The 22054-nt window shown below is 37.5% G+C and overlaps 1 long non-coding RNA gene across 2 annotated transcripts; it reads left to right on the top strand.

The window, feature by feature from the left end:
* Positions 1–4416: 4416 nt before the first annotated feature.
* On the top strand, positions 4417–20820 carry LOC136788980 (uncharacterized). Of its 2 annotated transcripts, XR_010827660.1 has the most exons (5): positions 4417–4657; positions 4907–5043; positions 7241–7295; positions 12252–12481; positions 19637–20820. It is a non-coding gene; the product is annotated as an uncharacterized lncRNA (long non-coding RNA). The 2 variants fall into 2 exon arrangements; XR_010827659.1 differs by having other exon boundaries at positions 4417–5043.
* The last annotated feature ends 1234 nt before the right edge of the window (positions 20821–22054 follow it).

Raw genomic sequence — 22054 nt, 5'->3', positions numbered from 1 at the left:
TATGACCAAGTGACGCGCTTGGTGGATGAGGGAAAGGCTGTGGACGTGGTCTACCTTGACCTCAGTAAGGCTTTTGACACCGTTCCCCACAACATTCTCCTCGAGAAACTGGCTGCTCGGGGCTTGGACTGGCGTACGCTTCGCTGGGTTAGAAACTGGCTGGATGGCCGGGCCCAGAGAGTTGTGGTGAATGGAGTCAAATCTGGTTGGAGGCCGGTCACTAGTGGAGTCCCCCAGGGCTCGGTACTGGGGCCGGTCCTCTTTAATATCTTTATTGATGATCTGGATGAGGGTGTCCAGTGCACCCTCAGTAAGTTTGCAGATGACACCAAGCTAAGTGCGTGTGTCGATCTGCTCGAGGGCAGGAAGGCTCTGCAGGAGGATCTGGATAGGCTGGAGCGATGGGCTGAGGTCAACTGCATGAAGTTCAACAAGGCCAAGTGCCGGGTCCTGCACCTGGGCTGCAACAACCCCAAGCAGAGCTACAGGCTGGGAGATGAGTGGCTGGAAAGCTGCCTGGCCGAGAAGGACCTGGGAGTATTGGTGGATAGTCGGCTGAATATGAGCCAGCAGTGTGCTCAGGTGGCCAAGAAGGCCAACGGCATCCTGGCCTGTATAAGAAGCAGTGTGGCCAGCAGGTCGAGGGAAGTGATTGTGCCCCTGTACTCGGCTCTGGTGAGGCCGCACCTCGAGTACTGTGTTCAGTTTTGGGCCCCTCGCTACAGGAAGGACATGGACGTGCTCGAGCGAGTCCAGAGAAGGGCGACCAAGCTTGTGCGGGGTCTGGAGAACAAGTCTTACGAGGAGCGGCTGAGGGAGCTGGGCTTGTTCAGCCTGGAGAAGAGGAGGCTCAGGGGCGACCTCATCGCTCTCTACAGTTACCTGAAAGGAGGCTGTAGAGAGGTGGGGGTTGGTCTATTCTCCCACGTGCCTAGTGACAGGACGAGGGGGAATGGGCTAAAGTTGCGACAGGGGAGTTTTAGGTTGGATGTTAGGAAGTACTTCTTTACCGAAAGGGTTATTAAGCATTGGAACAGGCTGCCCAGGGAGGTGGTGGAGTCACCATCCCTGGAGGTCTTTAAAAGACGTTTAGATGTAGAGCTTAGGGATATGGTTTAGTGGAGTACTTAGTGTTAGGTCGGAGGTTGGACTCGATGATCTTGAGGTCTCTTCCAACCTAGAGAAATCTGTGAATCTGTGAATCTGTGAATCTGTGAAACAACTATATCCACCAGTTCCCTCAGGACCTGTGAATGTATCTCATCAGGTCCCACAGGCAGTCTCCTGGTTCCTTCTAGAGAGGGCCCACAATCACTGATGTACCTATAGCCTTTCTTGTTGCCCTTGACATCCATGGCCAAATTCTAATAGGGCTTTAGCTTTCCTAACCTGATCCCCGATATGACAAATAATATTTTATTTCCTTGCTACTACAGCCATATCTGAATCCAAAACTGTCCCCTTTTAGAGATACATCTTCTGAGTTTCTTTACCCAGTCTGTCACAATGAAAAGGCTCCTCTATGAAACTGTTGTCTTCCTACTTCATATCCCTACTGTGCCCTGGGAGCTGTTGAAATACTCTATTCTAGAAAGTTTACCAATTATGTTACTTGAGAATGACACTCAGACCTCTGTGGCTGCTTAACCAAAAAGTCTTCCTATTTTATTTGCTATTTAGTACCTGTGCATCATAATGAATACTTCTGGAATTAGCACGGGACGAAGGAATGGCCTCAAGTTGTTCCAAGGGAGGTTTGGGTTGGAAATTAGGAGAAATTTCTTCTCAGAAAGAGTGGTTAGGCATTGGAATGGGTTGCCCACCGAGTTGGTGGAGTTGCCGTCCCTGGGGGAGTTTAAGGAAGGTTTGGATGTGGCAGTTAGGGACATGGTTTAGTGGGTGATATCAGTGGTAGGGGGATGGTTGGACCAGATGATCTTGGTGGTATTTTCCGACTTTAGTGATTCTATCATCCTATGGTTCTACGGTTTTATTGTCAGCTTCCTGATGGATTTTTTTTCTGTGTCTTCAAAAAGCACCAACTTAAAAGTTATTCAACATCAGCTTGTAACTGTAGTAAGCATCATGTGCAGAAAGCCATGACCAAGAAAGAAGCAAAAGGAGATAGTCTCAGTGGAAGGGTCAAAAATGAGGTAAGAAAATATCTGGACAGATTCTTTGATGCAATTAATTTTGTCCTGGTAGATTTGATATTGGTAGAACTGGGGTTGTGTTTGTTTTTGTTTGTTTGTTTGTTTATTTGTTGTAGATGGGAGTCAGAATTCTTGAGTTGAAATGTACTGAAATGTTTACTCTGTTGTTTTTTAGGAGTTGGTTATGTATGTCTCTAAATTCAGCTCCAGTGTCCAATGAAGTTAATTGCAAAACTCTCATGTGGGATTGATTTCACATACATGGCTGAACAGGAAAAGGTTGCATATAAAGTTTTCGGCTGGAAACATTAAAAAGTCATTAATTCAACATGGTGGATGACTCACAAGTATTATATGAAGGTCTGGAAAACTTAATGTTTTTGTATCTTGTGTTTTAAGGAACATTTTCTGGAGAGACCATTTTTTAACCTTTTGATTTTTTTTAAACTCATCATTTAGGCCAAATTTTTTTAACATGAAAAAACGTATGTCAAAAGAAGTAGCACTAAAAAGTGCATTTTTACTCATATCCGTGTTTTCTTTCTAGAATGCTTGGTGCCAAAAGAACAAATATAAAATACCAAATGCCACCAGCTAGCACCCTCTCTGTAACATTTCTGTGATATACAGTTGGGCACACTATCTCAGGAGGGCAGATCTCAAGGGACAAAATATTTACAATCAGTGATTTGAGATGTGTTGATTGAGCTGCATTCTGTGCTGCAATGGAGAATGAAGAGCAGCATTAGTGCAGATGGTAGTGTCATTTAGAAGTCCAGCCTAGAACCAAATGTTCTTATATTTGCAATGTTTTTATTTAGGGATAGTGCAGTCCCTGATTGTTGCATTTCTATGTGATGAGACTATAGGTGAAACACAGCTGGTACAAATTGCTGGAAGTATATGAAGAGTGATTTTTTTTTTCCCCTTAAATTGTGTTCATCAAGTTTTCTTCCTATCCTGTTAATATGTAAAGTCCAATCAAAACAACACTGAAATAGACAAGCTTATAATCAAACATTGTTTCTTAAATATGCTAGTCTCTGCGTTTGTGTAACTTGTCTTCCTGACTCTACTCTCTGACAGTACAAAATTCACAGAAAATCTGTTTTCTCTAGAATTGATCCTAACCATCTATCCTCTGCACATACATCACAACAATAGTTAGTGATTCTGCTCAAATTTCTGTGAAAATCAATGGATCTTTATTTCTGTTAGATCTTTTTAAATTGCCTTCTATTGTCTTATTGGGAAAAAAAAGGACTCACAGCCTTGGTCGTAGTCCTCCAGCATGTTGTATACCAGCTGCTGAAGTCCTTATGATATGGTTGCTTAGCCTTACACCACATGTAAAGGTAGTAGGATACGATTTGACCCCAGGCTGAGCACATCAATGAGCGGTTCCTCCTAGAGGATGGGAGTAAATGGTGGAAGTAAGGCCAGTATATAGCCAACATGCATCTTAAATTTGAGAAAGGAAAAAATATCAGCCCGAAGTGGTTTGTTGTAGGATTATACAGGCAAAATATCTTTCACTTGCTTGTATCTTTATCTGCTTCGTACAGGACTGTAGGAGTCAACAACCTGACATCCCAGACAGGCCAAGTGAGTGTTCAAAATGTGAACTTCATTTCCTAAGGCTTACCTTATTTAGGCCTGAATAAACCCTCTGCCAAGCTCTAAAAGTGGACACTTTCCACAGGTATACTCTGAGAAATGAAAATGTATTAGATGTGTACATGTCAATGTATCCGAAAATTAATTTTACAGCAAATGGGAATAAAAGTTGAAGCACTGCAATTTGTTTTTCCTGAGGAAAAATCTAGTGTACATGAAAAACTCTAACCATGTTCTATTAAAGACGATTATTGCTAGAGTTGCCTTGGCCTGACAGTTATTTTGATAGAAGTTTGTCTTACTTCAGGTACCATACTTTGAAAAATAATAATGAAAAATCACTTTCTTATGTTGAAGTTGAAAATTTTAATGGGGAACGCAGTCAAAATACTACACATTTGAAAATTTCAATGAGTTTTTGTGCTCATGTCCTAAGGGTCTCTACCTTAGTATTAAAGGGAGTGTTATTGCCACCAGTGTTCATTCTCTGATTCTATTTCCCTCTTGTAGTCATCCTTTAATTATCACATGGCTATATCCTTCTAAGGTAATCACAGGAAAGCTTTTCAGATGGGAATAAATACAAAATACATGAAAATATGAATTAATTAACCTCTTCCTCCTCCTTATTCTTATCCTCCTTCAAATAAAAAAAAAAGAGGAAAAAAGAAGAAAAATATATTTTTAATAAATCTCCCAAAATAATTTTCAGACATTGTTGGCAGTCTTTCTGTCTTTTTCCCTTTCTCCATTCAGAACTTACTTTTTTTTTTTTTTTTTTTTTTAATACTGACTAACGATGAAACATACTGGTTGAAGAATTGGAACAGTTGGGAGAAATGAGGGCTCACAAACAAGACAGAATAGCTTTTTATGTTATTAAAACTGTAAGTATAAGCATTAGTAAATATCCATGACTGAAATATCAGACACCTTCATTGAAATCTGCCAGAGAAAGATTTAAAACTCTTCCATATTTGACTGTGGTGTGTGCATGTGTCAATCTTATTTATGTACTGCTACAAAATGCATCTGACTCATGGGTTGATTTGTTTGAGGAAGAAGAGTCTGAATTTTTTATAAATTTGCTGCTGGGAAAATCACAGTAAGGTTACCCCTGTTATTTCTGTCCCCAGGTTTTCCCCTTAAGGAACAGATTGTTATGTAATAGAAGAAGGAAGACATCATGATGACCTATCAAACTGTTGTCTTGTGCGCCTCTCCTGACACTTGCAGTAACATGGCTCAAAGCGATAGTTACTACAAATGCAAGGTTAGTATGTCAGAAAATATAGCATGAAGAACAGGACTTCCCTTGTGATTGAAAAGCCAGATAACTAATTAATTTGCTGCCTATTATCCATTGCATTTTGGGCATTTAGCCATAGTATGCACTCTAAAAAAAAAAATAAAAAATATCTGGAAGTGCAATTACAATAGTAAATTATTGGAAACTACCTTTGTCTTCGCAGTTCAGTGTATAGAAAATTGCCCAGAGAAGTGCAATCCTTACAAGCACAGTGCTCTATATATTTAGCTTTAATTCCTGAGGCACTTTTTACTCTAGTTTTCCACAAGAATGTTGATTACCTGTAAATGGTAGCTAGAGTATAAAAAGAACTTGTCCAACAATGTTAAAGTTGTGTAAAATGCAAGTAATTGTGGTTAATAACTGTCATTTTCTCATTACTTTGTATTGGACTGCTTTATGAAATTTTGTAAATAGTAATAAAAATAGAAACAATGAGGAATATATATATATATATATATATATTGCAATGTCCATTATAATTTCTACAGCATATTTCAGGTTTTGGGGAAAAAAAAAAAAAAAAAAAGAATTGCCTAGACCTTGTTTTAAACACTTTAAAAAAAATATTATTATTATTCTTTAGACCAATATATTAATATTCCCTATTCCTTTTCTGTTTTTTAAAGATAACTGGAATGACAGACTGTGTATGGTACAAAGAGATCTGTTAGACCTCTGGTGTGAAACATAGACTTTTAAAATGGCATACGGAAGAAGAGAAAAAAAAAAAAAAGAATCCTATCATTAAACTAACTATTTCAATAATGGGTTAGAAACAGCTTTTTAGTTGCAAGAAGGTTTTTTTTTTTTTAATATGTATAATTTTATTTTAGCAGTAGAGAAACATTTTTCCTCCTTATTGCATTTCAAGTAGAAAAACAATTAGGTGTTTACTATTCCTAATCTTGTCCTTAGACAGTTCACAGGTTCTCATACTTTTATCCTCTGACATTATGAAGGACCACTCAGTCCAATGTCATTTGGAGTGGCCAAAAGTTTATGGTAGTCAGCATTCTATGGAAGACTGTCATGCAGCTCTGATTCATCAGAAATTGTAGAAGTGATTTTGTGAGGAAAAGAATGGAAAACGGTGGACTTGATCTTGAAAACACTGATGTGTGCTATGTCAAGATTTAAATTTAAGCACACATTAATTTCAATGGATGGGGTACATACATAGTTATATACAAGCTTGCAGGATAGTGGTCCTTCATGAAGACCGGAATTATGGGGCTTATTTTATTGAATCCAGTGATCAATAAAATAGAATCATAGAATATCCCGAGTTGGAAGGGACCCATAAGGATCATCCAGTCCAACTCCTGGCACTGCACAGATCTACCCAAAAGTTTAGACCATGTGACTAAGTGCACAATCCAAATGCTTCTTAAATTCAGACAGACCTGGTGCAATGACTACTTCACTGGAGAGCCTGTTCCAGTGTGCGACCACCCTCTCGGTGAAGAACCTCTTCCTGATGTCCAGCCTAAACCTTCCCTGCCTCAGCTTAACACCGTTCCCGCGGGTCCTATCACTGGTGATAACGGAAAGTAGGTCACCTGCCTCTTCACTCCCCCTTGCGAGGAAGTTGCAGACTGCGATGAGGTCCCCCCTCAGCCTCCTCTTCTCCGGGCTGAACGGGCCCAGTGACCTCAGCCGCTCCTCCTGTCTTCCCTTCTAGGCCTTTCACCATCTTCGTCGCCCTCCTCTGGACACTCTCCAACAGTTTAATGTCCTTTTTGTACTGTGGTGCCCAGAACTGCACACAGTACTCGAGGTGAGGCCGCACCAGCGCAGAGTAGAGCGGGACAATCACTTCCCTAGAAACTTGCTTAGTTAAAAGAAATCCAACAAGTCTTCTATTTATGTGTTTCCACAGTTTCTTCTATTACATCAATAATAAAAGCTGTCAATAACAGGATAGTTGCAGTACAATAAACAACAGAAAAAGAGAAGAAATATATTTTCAAAACAAGAAGAGAGGGAAAAGTATTGGAAAGATTTTTATTTTTATTTCTTATTTGTGGGGAGGTCAAACGAAGACAAAAAGATTATCATATATTGACATATATTAGTGATACAGAAGAGTGATCTTAAATGCAGAGAGGAATTTTTGCACCTCTTTGAATGATGCATTTGTTGATCATTTACACAACAGGAAGGGCGAGGAGGGAGGAAAATTCACTCCAGTTGCTTCCCTGAGAGAGTGTCAGGTAAGGAAACAGGATTCCTCATGGTTCCTGTGCAGAACCTGTTCCCTGTCTGGGTTAGAGCTCCAAAGACGGTGAACAGGTGAAGATCTAGAATTGCTTTGTGCCATCAGTAGCCCATAATTCTTAAAGAAATCAGTGCCCAGAGAAATCCTATTCTATCAGCTGTTTGTGCTGGATGTTTCACATAGCATCTCTACTTGCATGTTGTGGCAGTGGGTGTAGGGAATGATGTGAATGCATACATGGAACTTTATTATCACTCAGTGCTTATAATTTATATACCAATATTTCTGTCATTAATAAAACATTAAAAAAACTGCTATGAACATGTCAAGAAGTCTAAGAGATATGTAGTCACTTATCATTTGTATTAATAGATAAAGCAGAATAATGCAAAATATGATCCATCAGGGCTACCTATCAAAACTTACAGATCAGACTACCATGAAATTGCAGAGACAGTGATGAAACTGTGTTTATTGAAAAATATCTATTGATGCAGTGCATATACAGGACTTCACTAGTATTATGCTGTGGAAGGGCTGACTTCAATTTTGAAATTAAAATAAGCAAATGCAATGAGCATATCTGATAGCATAAAAAAGTATTTATTTTTTATCATAAAAGCTTCACTAAAGTACAAATTGTATCAAGTCTTGAAGTTGTTTTGAATAAGAATATTCCATGTTTGCTTCATCGTCTTGCAGAGCAAAACCATTCAAACCATTCTGGACAGCATAACCTACAAATTGTGAATTACAGCTCTAGGGTTTCATTTTCAAAAATGAACCTTCACCTGGCTGCAGTGTCAAATAAAAGGCACATTTTCCTTGTGTATGATTTTTTAAAACCATGCTGAAGGTACAGCTTCCTCTGTAGATTTACACACTGAAAACAAAGTCAACACAGGAAAGGAGACATTTACCCTAGAGACATTGTTACAGTGAGAGATTTTGGAGTAATATAAAAAACACAGCTCTTTAGAACATCCACGTCCTGTTCAAAAGGAAAGTATTACATTAATGATTGGCTGTATACACTGTGAGGAACTGTTTAGGGATAAAGCAGCTACCCAATCTAATAGTGAACAGATGTACTGAATTTTTCTTGTGATAGCTCACTGTTTAAAGCAGGTGGTGAAAACTTGTGCACTACAGCTTCAGAATTCATGAAGCTACATTGCTTGTGCTTCTGGTAGTTTTCTGCCTGCATTTATCACATCACTTAGATCTATCCATATCCACTTTGGGAACATGGAGGGAATCAATGTTGGTTCCCTCAATGTTAACACTTTCCTTTGGAGCATTAGGTGTAGTTTGAAGTGAACCAATCATTTCCAGTTACCCAGGGTTGGTTAAGTTCACAGAATTTTGGTGCATATTAAGTAGCTTTATTAAAAAAAAAAAATAAAAAAATAATTGCTAACTCTACTCCAGGTGTGCACCAGATGTGTTCCAACTTTTCACTGGAATTTGAGGGTTTGGACCAATGACTGTTTTCTTGGACAATATTGCTACACTTATATGGTGTGTTATACCAGGGGACCGGACTAAATGCTGTCTGAAGAAAAGGTCCTGAACTGCAAATAATATAAATGTGGGGGCCAAGTACCAGCTGCTTCAATCTACTGTTCAGCTCCTATTTCGCTGAATTCCTGTAGACATAACATAGACATACCTCAAGATTATTCAAAATAGTTCTAGCCAATCAAACAAATCAGAAAAGAAACTGTAGTTTGAGAAGCAGTTAAAATTTCTGCCATCATTAACATCCTAAATATTTTGGTACTTGAGACTATATGCCTAAGATAGGCAGATTTGATCATCATAATTGCAAAATGAATTTGAAGATCAGAGATCAGATATCAGAAATAAGCGGATGGAATCAAATCCTACTCAGTGTGTGGAGAATATATTTACAATGTTAACGTCATTATTTTATAGATGATGTACAATTTATTCTCCATGGTAAAGTTACTATCACATTTCAGGTAGTATTTCAGGTTTAGTGTAGTGGTCTGGGAGAATTCAAGTCTATTTTCAGTACCAAAATCCTCAATTTAGAGAGTGATTCTGCAAACTTCCAGTTGACAACACATGCCAAAATTTGCAACTCTTAGGACCGAGAAGTTAATTTGATTGTTTATATATTCGAGATTTGACCCTTTGGCAGACAGTGTCATATGTGGTTATGTTTTGAGTATTAGCATCTCCTGAAAAGAGTACTGAGACCACCAAATATATGGAAACAGCCATCAAGTCATAAAAATGTAGACCATTGTTTTCATATTCCTATTTCATATTCAGTAGAACATGAAAATATTACTGTGTGCTAAATCTTCTGGTATTATTAAACTTTTGAGCAATCCAGTCTCAAAATGACTTTATTTTAATCTTAACAATAGTAGTTCCACATCAAGCTAGTAATGAGTATTTTATTTGCTTATATCGTGTGTATTTTCAAATTTTAATTTTCATTATGAATGTCTTCATTTTAAAGAAAAATTTACATCCTCTTAATATGTGTGATGGGGTTGATATATGTTTTTTTTTTTTTTGCTTGGTAATTTTTTTCAATGTTTTTGAACAATGGCTTTAAGTTAGGGCTAGAGGCTGGAGGGACTGAAAGCTCTACCTTGTGAACTTGATATTGACAGCAGAAACAGTGAAGCCTTTCTGAAATGAAAAATGTTGTAATTTGTTCCACAGTAATGGGGAGAAGTGTAAGATATGATTATGACACAGCCTTCTCAGATTGAATTAGTGACAGATTAATGAAGAGAAAAAGAAATGCATTGTGGGAATCATGAACCCATGACAGCTATGTCATCCTTTTTGGGAAACTCACAAATGAAGTCTCCCTGTGAGACTAGAATGAGTGTGATTAGCTCAGCATTGCTTTTTCTTTTTTTCTTTTTCTTTTTTTTTTTCTTCCACTATAGACTTCAGTTTTAATAATAATTAAAGAATAATGCCTGAATCCCATCTGAATGGCTTTTAAGGTTTAACTTGCTGAAGCTATTCACAGAGCTAAACGTATAAAGGAGGCTGAACGTATTCTCACAACTAATTGTGGAGTATTACACTGATACTTCATTTCCCACAGCAATACCAATTAAGTCTGCTCAGAGTATATGCCATATGATTTTAATAGGAACAGAATTTTTAATCTGATCAGGTACTTCTCTGTATGTATGAATCTACTTTTCCCAGTAAGACTTTGAGGCTTGTTCAGGATACTGACAAAGAGTTTCACAGATGTTTAGCCATCAGAATAGAAAATATTCTGTTCTTCACTAGTGATTTTACTTCATTAACATAAATAAAAAATAAACCATAATAAGACAATCTTGCCTAATGTGTGTATACAAAAATATTGCTAAAAATACTGCTACAGGCAGCTGGCAACTGGAGGGAGGTGGTGAGAAGAGCTTAGTGGAGGAGAGCTGTATAGGAGCAGCATCAGATTCCTTTTTGCGATGGGATCTTCAGTGATACTGGTTTTCCTAGTGTGGCTTAGTACTTTGCATTCCAGAACTAAGGAGATTGTGGGGGGGCACAGTTTTCAGAGAAGTTCTGACCTACTCTCAGGATATTATTCATACTTCTAGATACTGGTAACACAAAATTTATGTGTATGCAAACGTAAAGGAGATAGCCTCGGCACTTTAGATGTAGATATGGGACTGAAATAACCTATATTTGCAATAGAAAATTTTAATCAATTAATCCCCCAATATTCTTGGTTGATTTCAGATAATTGCTGAAAAGCCGTAAGCTTGCTGTGCTCTTTTACAATTTGCCAGAGTGTCTTATTCCTACCACATACGTGCAATAGCACATCTGAGAGAAAGCTATGCTCTCTCCATCCGTTTTATTTTTATATACCATCATGACGTGACCAATAAGGCTGACAAATAGTGTCAAGTTTTTATGGTTTTGTTTGATGTTTTTGCTTGTCCAGTAAAAGTTACGTAGGAAATAGTTCAACTTTTACAACAATCTTTGCACATGTGCGGCAGAAAGAAGTGAAATCATGTTGAACATCCAAGCCATATACAGGCAAAAGTATAATTATTGTATTTTTCATATCTGTATCATCTATGAATAACATTAGCCAATGTTATCAGACTACTTCTTCTGCAGGATATTTAATTTTTTGATGGTAACAGTGATCAAAATTGACATGTGACAGTGCATCGTGCTGACACTTCTCAGAAGACTGGATATACATGATTTTTAAATGCTTTACTCTTTTAATAATAATAAAAACAAAACAAAACAAAGAATTCTTTATTCATGTGCTAGAAATTTAAAAAATCTTTTATTTTAAATTCCTGTGACAATTTATGTTGTTATTGATGTTTGAATTATAAGAGAAAATTTTTAGGTAATTTACAAATTAAAGTTCCCCAAACAGTATTCTTACAAAAAATCGACTGTTCAAACCATCCTAGATGATGTAGTATGAACTTTCAGACCACTTTAAACATTCAAGATAGCGTAAACACTTAAACTGTTAAGCACTGACATAAGCGCTTACATTGCCCCAAATCCTTTCAGTAGTGTGTGGTTTTAAGACACTTTAAGTCTTCTTGTGCCATAATCACCTAAACCTCAGATTTTTCAAATGGCAGAAAATTTCAAATAAATTTTAATAATATACAGGATGACATAAAAGTTTAAACTACTCTATGGATATATAAATGCTGAAATTATTAATAGGCTATTTTGAAAAGTGTTCACTTTCGAATTTATGTAGCTTCTTAGAAGATGCTTGGTGATGAAGAGAACACTAAAGATCTAGTCCTGATAACGTATTATATATACTGCTGCCTTCAGATCTTGGCTAGAAAGTCTCTGGTCATACAAGATGACACAGATACTCACTGAAATGCATCCCTAAAAGCTGTCTTCCTGAAATTTACACATCCTATATTTACCTTTCTTATTACAGCTGCCACTCTTCAATAAACAGCGAAAATCAGACAAGGTCCTGATTCCTGGCCTTAAGTATGACCATACCAATTTCTCCTGCTGTATGATCGCTTTCCATTCCAATGTGCAGGGAAGGAAACATTATATGTGCACAAGAGCCCATAGGTGAGCACAGAGGAGAGCAGAATTTTATAGCAAACGAAGAAAGAAGTGTGAGGAGTCTTGCATTACCTTTCCACAAGGTGTCAGGTAGGCTACCCACCTCTCTTTCAGTTGACATGAAATATGAGGGGTGCCATGGCTCCTCACAAAATGTCTATGAACTATAAATCATCCCTTGGCTAGGCAGGACTCTAGGACTGCCCTTGTATTCTTCTGTTGCAGAAGTGACACAGACAGAAATGGTCCCCTGATCCCCTCTTTCTTCTTTCAGCATTCTTGTAATAAAACATGGCTGGTCAGAAGCAGACACTGATAGTGGATGAAGTAGCGGTAATAAAAAAATAAATCTGCATGTTTTTTTTTTCAGGATCATTTCATGAAAGAACTTGTAGGTGAATAGGATAAATCTGTTTAGTCCATCTGAAGGACATACTTGTTTAGTCTGTATGTAGGGCTTCTTCCATTCCAGGATTTTGAGCTCAACTATGAGCTTGTAAATGAGTAATCAGACCTTTTATCTTTAAACAGGGAAAATGAAAGCATTTATACTAATAGCTTTACACTTTTATTATCAATTCAGAGTATAAATTCCAACATGAATTTGAGCAAAAGCACTTAGTCTAGGTCTACAAAACATTTTGGGAATGATCCTAAAATTCGCTGGTAGAACTTAAAACCAGTCAGGTTTCTGCAGCAAAGTACTAGAACAATTAGCTCTTTCCAATGTCAAAATATTTTCATTGCTGGCCCTCCCAGCACCCAACTTACACCTGTTTGATTAAAAAAAAAAAAAAAGCCATGTACAACATCCTACAAAATTTGTCTCACATTCATCCTCAACCAGGATGGGTTCCGTAAAGGTGGGCATAACACTTTTTTTTACCAATGTTGTTTGAAAGAAGCAAAGTAAAAAGAAATTCACTTAAAAGTACAAGGCAAGAACCCAAATTCAGTGAAAGAATATAGGCTGTGATCTTTCCTTCTAAAGGTTCTGGATGAAGATCTTTAAAACAATGTAATTCAAGCATCTCACTTCTCAGCGATGTCCTTTTGAGATACCCCTCTCTCTTATCTTTAAAACCTTGGCATAAATTTCAAAGCAAGAGCCAGCTACCTAAAAATGAGACATTGTGATGTGGAGGATAGCTGTACCAATATATCTTTCTAGATGTTATTTCTCTAGGCATCTATTTTGTCTTGCTAGCTCAGGTTTTAGCCTCAGGCACCATTTCTATAATGTTCCCTTCCTCTTGCTGTTAGATAGACTCTAGCTTTAGTTTGCAGATTAGCTCCAGGCAGAAAAGTTGGATATGAAGGAAGAGACAAATAGAGCAGGATGAAAAGTAACAAAACTCAAAATACATCCTAGAGACATTTTAGGACAGTTGGCTGAACTATAATCAAGTAAACTGAACCAAACTGATGTAGGAAATATACCTCACCTCAAGTAAAATGAATCCTGTGATGTCTTCCTGGCTATGAGAAATATGAAGACAGAAACAAACATGCAAGACAGTAGAAGTTGATACTGTAGAGTGTGGGGAACTCCTATATGTATTGTCATATACATACAGATGAAGCTTTTCTTTACTAAAGAGCTCTTCCAGATGAACTGAGTAAAGAAGCAAGTTTCATTGATATAACACACATAATTCCTAAATACATGGTTAAACACTAGCAACTGTATTTTATATATATACATAACTTTGAAGGTGGTAGAGTTGAGAGCTTACGTCAGGGGAATAAGACTCATTAAGAGTGAAACAGTTGCTTGATTTTTAACATCAGTTGCTCTGGGTCATTTGTTACATTTCCCTTTGCTGAAGGATCCAGGACTTCATCATTTGTCCTTGATTCTGTTACCAAATACAAATGATCTGGAGCAAGTGAGATGTCCTTGCTTATGATTGTTATAGCAATCCAGTAAATATTAAAGTCTTTTCCTGCATATATGCCACATGGATGACTGTCTCCGTAAAGATCACCTTCATTTACTCAAGTAGCTAACAATGTCAACCACTGTTAATCAGCATGTATAATCTGCAGGTGATTCTTTCCTTGTGCAAGGGAAGACTGAAAATGTATGTGGATTTCAAGGTCTTATCTAGGGCCGGATTCTGCTAGGTTGTCTTGTTATTGGCATTGGATCAGGAAGAAAATATGTTGGCTCATAAAGAGCCCATGTTAATGAAAGGGACTGCTTTTGAATGGTATTTTGACCATGCTTGATTAAACATGTACTAGCAGATAAGAGTATGAAGCTGTATTAAGACCAGCTATCTTTGTTCTGGAGATATCTGGGGCTATTCTAAGTGAGTGTAGGCACAGGTCTGAGAAAGTAATGGTCCTTAATTGTTCCTCTCCAAGAGTGTCTCAGAGAGGTATTGCAACTCCGAAACAACCAGACTGTACCAGTATCAAATGATCACCAACTCCTGCTAGCTCACCATGAACCAGTTCTGGTTGGCAAATTGGAATTTTAAGGCAGAGTAGTGAGACTTCCACATGTAGCTGGCAATACAGTTGTGTTCCTTACCCAGTCCTCTTACTGGCCCTCTGTCTATAGAGAAGGAAAAGGGGAAATATTTTTTCTCCTTGTACTTACATAGTTTTTGGAATTTCCTTCCTCTTCATTTTAAATTTTCAAATTGACATCTTCACAGATCACCTCAGCTTTAGACTGACTTGATAACAGACAGTGCAATTCTGTTAACAGATCATTGTGGATTAATCTCAAGTCTCCAGTACAACATTAGTTGTACCAGAAAGTTGCAGAAATATACCAGTGAATACATTTGAGAGATAACAGTCCTGTACAGATTTTCCTCAAGTAATTTTCTTTAGTTTGCATTACTAGAAAAAAATGTGGCAAAGTATATAGAATTTTTTAACACTGGAGAATCAAGGAAGCTGGCTTTTATTTTAAAAAGAGCCAGAACATTAGCAACAATTTAAAAGATTAAAAACATGCCATTCATATTTTTGGTGAGTGGGTGATATTCAGTCTTCTTCAGACTAACTAGCAAGATCCTATATGAATCATTGACTTTCCCACTGGCTGAAGAAATAAAAAAAATTTAGATGAAGCCAATTTAATTTGCAGAAAAATTTTAGCCGAAGAAAATATTCAGTTTTGCATGAAATAAAATTTATTATTTTTTATTTATTTTTTTATTTTATTTTATTTTATTTTATTTTATTTTATTTTATTTTATTTTATTTTATTTTATTTTATTTTATTTTATTTTATTGTATTTTATTTTATTTTATTTTATATTTTATTTTATTTTATTTTTATTTTAATCTGGGAACATTTGTGAAAAAAAAGATAAAGAGCCACTCTTAGTCTTAGTCTTTACTCTCTGTTAGACTTTCATACTGGCCATAAGGTACTACTAAAGGGTGAGCGAGTCTTGCTGATCACTCCTTGGCTCTCTGGTTGATGAACCAGCTCATGGTTGGGAATCGGGGAATCTCAGTTCATGCAATATTGTCATCAGTGCACTGTTGTGGTAGCGATTGACACCTGTTCTTCAACACTCAGCAGTTCCACAAAAGAAGGGTCTTCTGAGAGGCCGGGCAAGATAGACAGCTGATTGATCTTTTCTGTTTCCAAGGCAGCTGTGCCAAAAGCCCACTGGTACCCTTTTGGGTCCTTGAAGTACCCTCTCCTGAGGCAGTCTATGCCAGGGATGCACGGAGCCTCTGGGACAGTCACCATGTGCTGCTTTTGCCACTCCTTCCCAGTTAGGCTCACTTTGACCTCCCATACAGTTAGCTGTTGGGATCCCCCTGACACTCCAGAAATACAGATGGGTTCTGCCTGTTGGTAACCTGGTGGCATTAGGGTACACAGTGCACTAGTCCACTAGTATTTCTGTATTTCTAATGTGCCAGAATATCAGATGCATGCAGTTCAGTAAATCCAGTTGTCCTTTTGTTCTGCTTGGTCAGAGACAGGGTCCCTCTAGTCCTGGTTGGGATAGCAACCTTATTTCTTAACTTGATTCTTGTAAATGTGAAGAAATACCCTTCATTAGGGTCAGGAGTACCATCAACCCTTCTACTCCCTCTGGGGGACTGCTCAAAAGAAATGAGGAGTAATTTTCCTAGAAGAGCCTGTTTTGTTTGCTGTCTTTCTTTGCAATTCATGTACCCGAGCTTCTAGGGTCAAGGCAGGTTCGCCATCCCACTCTGCAAACGTGAGAATAAAATGTTCCCCTCCGGTTAGCTGTTTTTATCACTTGGTGTTCAAAGTGTTTGGGTGTTGCTCCAAACAGTTCACTCATGCAGCTCAGGAAAATAATGAGGGAAACAGGAGCATAGCAGGACAAGAAACCAACTGCAGCTAAAATTTATCGTGTGGATTAACACTCTGCTGACTCTCATTATAAGGCTGAGAGAAAGTGTGCACAGTCTAACAGCTACATAATTGAGCTCTAGTACAAATAGTGTTATTTGCTGCAGCTGCAATACATATGAAAGTTGTTGCTTCATTATAATTCATAAAGAGTTTGAGTGTGAGAGTTGTCATTTTTGTGAAACCTGTGAGCAGCACCCTGCGCAGCCATGAAAGTTAAACATACTTTTATGAAACTGTTCACACAGTTTAGAAAATGAAGTAGGTACGTCTCTGCCAACTGCAATAGAAGTTGCATGAGAACAGTTAAAGAACAACTCCAGACAGTTTAGTCCAGACTCCGGAAGCAGTCTCCAAACTGTCTGAGCTTCCCTCTGTAAACTCAAGATTAAAACAAGGCTTTCTGCCAACTGTGATAAAAGATCATTCAAAATTTTAGGTGAAATTGCAGATTACCCAGAAAATATCAGTCAGGATGTGCTCTCCTGTTTCTCATTTTTACTTCTTTTTTGCTGACTGGCCATTTAATCTGTACATGAATGTGAGTTGTGACATTATTATGTATGTTATAGATTATATGCTGTATGGTTACAAAGTGTTCTTTCCATTCCTCACTACAAGGGAGTAGCAACATCTGCCAACCAAGATTTATTAAAAACCTCTACAAATAAACATATTAATCTTATTGTTTTCATGCATCTATTAAGTCAAGGTAGAGGAGGACATTATTATTGGCATAGTTGTCTCATTCTGGAACACATGTCCCCAAGGAGTTGTCCTCTCAACATGGGATAGTTTCTCCAAATTTAGGAGAAGTGACTGTCAAAGAGAAGGGAACTAGAGGGAAGGCATACTTTTTACACTGAATTAAAAACTCTGTTTCGCCGGAATCAGGAACTTTTTGTACACTGCAGGAACATATTGTTTATTCTGTTTGTCCCAAAGATTTGTAAGAGCCTCCTGAATATAAATAGTATCCTTTTTATGAAGTCCAGTGCAATCTCCACAGGAGCTGGGAGAGTGTTAATTTCAGATCTGTGTGTCTTGCTGTTTTATAAACTTGTCCTCCATATGTTACAGCATTCACATTCACAGTACAGTGCTAGTGTCATTTTCCTGGTTTCTTTTGAGTTTTATGATATAGTGGGGTTTGCATTTAATAACTAGTTATATACTGAGGGGGATTGATGTGGTTTATGTTTTATGAGTTCCATTGGATTATTAAGGATGAATTCATGTGGAGGTGGATGAGTTCTTCCATCTCTATATATTTATTTTTTCTTACATGAGGGCTCTTTACAGAGTGATACAGTTGTAAAACCTTGGAAGAATTCATTACAGCTTCCCAGATGTGGTAAATTTGGCTCACAGCTCCTGTCTGTATTTTCTGACTCTGCTTGTATGTGCAAATACCACAATAAAACATACTCATTTTCCTAAAGTAACCTTTATTTATTTGATGTCTTCTCTGTGACCTTTCTTCATTTTTGTTTTTGTTTTAATTTATTTTAGGAGTGTTTGTCCTTACTTTCTATTGGAGCTCTATAAAAATACTGCTACCATACTAGAGTCTGCATCAGTATTTCCTGTAATATTTGTGTAAACTTTAAGTCCATAATTACTGACACCAAGTAAACACCCGTAGCCTTTTCAATAGATATATTTACAGGATGTGCTAGAAATATACTTACAGGATATGCTGCACAAATGCTTACCTGTACTGAGATTGATACAGTGCAACCTGACCTCTATGTTGTGAAAGAAAACAAGAACACTATATATAATATGATTTATTGGTATTTAAATCTTAACACATTTTTAGTTTTAGGCTGACAGTCTAAGGCACAGGTTTAAGGCCTTCCTTCTTCTACAACCTCAGAGAGAAATGGGACTAGGTTGAGTAAACCTTTACAGAAAGGTAAACCCCCCTAAGTTCATGGGCCAAAGCTTTAAGAGAAATTCCTTGCTAGTAGCAGGAGAATGCACATGCCAGTTTTCTCTAGCTAGCGCAACTGTCAAAAAATTTGAAGAAGAATCAGCAAGGTGTCACTATGCACCTGCAAGCAGAGTATGGAGCCAGAGTTCAGAGAGGAATTGGCTTTCTGAATACTTGTCCATGTAAAAAGAAGTACCACAAGACTTCTCTGCTCTAAACTAGCAGAGCTGTGCTACAGTGACACATCTATTTTGCTGTCTTTGCAATACACATCAAAAGATGAAGGATTTGCAATGCCAACAGCAGATGCATTCTTTTACTGTGTGCTGGCCCCGTAGTGGAAATTTCTTGCTCTGGCCCTTTTTTGTAGCTAACACAGATAGACAGGCTGGGCTGTGGCTTTAGCCTTCAAGGACTAATTTCAGCAGAGGGATCTCAATGTGGCCAGTGAACCTGGATGGAAATTGTTACTAATAAAGGAAAAAAAAGTACAATTCACCCTTTTCCTGTTTCAATACAATGCTGTAAGTTCACTTAGTTCACTTTCCACCACATATTTTTAGTGAAGTATTGCCACAAACCAAATCATTGCAACTTATTGTATTATTGAAAAGATGGATGAAAAAGCTGTTAGACACAGTCCAAACCATTATAAAAAGCTACTGAATTATTGTCTTGAATAGGAACAGGCTGCAATATGTTTTATTGCAGAGGATACACTAACTTTTAAGACAATATATCACAAACAATTTCCATTTCCATTAGCATTATTACAAAGTTTTTCTAAATGAATAAAGGAGAACTGGAGAAACATTTGAAGAAAATAGAGAGGAAAACTGTCTTGCAACATATATGATAATTAATATACTTGAAACCTCATACGTAGGATTTTTCTTCAACCTATATGACATATTTAATAACTCCTCTTTCTTTTCTCCTACAACAGGAAAAAGAAAAAGTTCTCAACAGAACTTGGAAGAAAAAGAATCACCTTACATGAGAATATGGCTAGTTATAGAAGGAGTTTCATTTTGCACTTTAGTATGTCTATTCTGAACCATTTCACAGTTATAAAAGAGTTTGTTTCTATAGTAATTAATGGTTCTAGCTCCTACAGTCCATTTTCTATCTGCATGAATCTCTGGCCATTTTGTCTTGGGATAAACAATCAGATTTCTTAAACAGAAGAGGCAATTCCCTCTAACATTATCTGTCACTATGAGCTTTTTACAGGCTTCATCTGGAATTCTGTCTCACTGAATAAAAGATGAAAAGGAGGAACAAAATAAGTAAAGAAAAAAAAATCAAAATCTCAGAAGACAGCAATAGCACTGACTAACCCATGACTGAGAAGCTTTTATTTCTATAATGGATCAGGAGATGTTCTATGAGAGAAAGCAAATACAAACTATTATATTTTACCTGTTTCCTCTAGTGCATTTACTCTCATGCCTACAATAATGATTCTATGGCTTATCAGCAAGAATTCAGTATTTGCCAGCAACTGCCACATCACAGCAACTGAGATTATTTAATTTTTTTTCTGTTATGATTAAATGGGAAATATCAGTGTTATCTTTGTGGTAATGATGATGTCACATGATGCCTCTATTATTATATGGAAAAAATGTAAAGTGTAATCCTTCACTGTGCTACTGCATATTTCATTCATAGCTGGTTAATGCTGTTGAAAAAAGGAGAAAGTATGGGCATGTCTTTCAACATGAATTTCTTTACTTGTGGTAATGCTCTTCACACAATAAGAAAGTACTCTTTGTGGACTTCTTTTACAATTGTTGTGGTTTTAGGTACTATTGCTGTGAGTTTGATGTACTTCCAAATTCTTTTCCTGTTATAATTCTGATAAGCATTCCTATATTACTCTCTGAAATCTAGTATTTCCTTAGTCAACTACCCTCTCTCTCAGAATCAGACCACAAAGGGTTTTTCATAGAATCATTGAATCATCTAGGCTGGAAAAGACCTTCAGCATCATCATCAAGTCCAGCCATCAACCTGACCTACCAAGTCCCATGACTAAACCCCATCTCTTAATGCTGTGTCCACACATCTCCAGGGATGGAGATTCCACCACTTCCCTGGGCAGCCCCTTCCAAAGCTTAACCAACATCTCCATGGGGAAGATCTTCCTAATGTCCAGTCTAAACCTCCCCTGGTGCAACTTGAAACCATTTCCTCACATCCTAACTCCTGGCACCTGAGAAAAGAGACTGACATCCTCTTTGCTGCACCTTCCTTTCAGGTAGCTGTAGTGAGCAATGAGGTCTCCCTTCAACATACTCTTCTACAGACTAAACCAACCCATTTACCTCAGTTACTCCTCATAAGACTTGTTTTCTAATTTATTCTCCAACTTCATTGCTATTCTCTGCATATGCTCAAGCAACTTAATATCCTTCTTGTAGTGAGAAACCTAAAACTAAACACAGTACTCAAGATGCAGCCTACCAGTGCTGTGTACAAGGGGACAATCACTTCCCTTAGTCCTGCCGGCCACACTATTTCTGATGGAGGACAGGATGCCTTTGGCCTTCTTTGCCATCTGGGCACACTGCTGGCTCATGTTCAGCTGGCTTTTTACCAGCAGCCCCTCATCCTTGTCTGCTGGGTAACTTTCCAGCCACTCTTCCCCATGCCTATATCACCATATGGGGTTGTTATGACCAAAATGCAGGTCCCAGCACTTACCCGTGTTAAATGTTATGCAAGTAGTCTTGATTCATCTTTTTTTTTCTTTTTTTTTCTTTTTTCTTTTTTCTTTTTTTTTTCTTTTTTCTTTTTCCTTTTTTTCTTTTTTCTTTTTTCTTTTTTCTTTTTTTCTTTTTCCTTTTTTCTTTTTTCTTTTTTCTTTTTTTTCCAATTTTATTTCTTTGCAAGCTAATTTCCATGGAACCTTTTGCACATTCCCAGTACTTAGCAATGGTCTGCACCGTTTTGCAGAGAATTGGAGGCTCTTCCAGTTCTAACCACTAATTACATTGTTTAAAAGAATATCTGTCATCCCAGATGTCAAAAGTATGATGCATACACAGAAACAGGAGTGGTGCCTAAGTGAGCTGGTAGGCATCATATATAAACAGTAATGTAATATTGGACTGATGGTATGCCTGTTCTGAATATTACTGGTATGAAAAGGTTTGACAGATAGATTAAATATGTCTAGATTTTAAAACAGATTTTCTCCTATACCAAGTAGAAGAAAAAGCTTTCAAAACAAAGAAGCTTTCAACAATCAGTTATCTCCAGAGTGATTAGCTACTAAGGGATTTCTCTGAATATTTTCTATCTTGTTTCCTGAAATATTGAGTGTATTTACTTAAAGCTCTACATGACCTTGACAGCA

The sequence above is a fragment of the Anser cygnoides genome, chromosome Z (assembly GCF_040182565.1).
Source record: "Anser cygnoides isolate HZ-2024a breed goose chromosome Z, Taihu_goose_T2T_genome, whole genome shotgun sequence".
NCBI classification, from domain to species: Eukaryota; Metazoa; Chordata; class Aves; order Anseriformes; family Anatidae; genus Anser; species Anser cygnoides.
The sequence above is the reverse complement of the archived record's forward strand: the minus strand, read 5'-3'. Positions and strand labels throughout refer to the sequence as shown.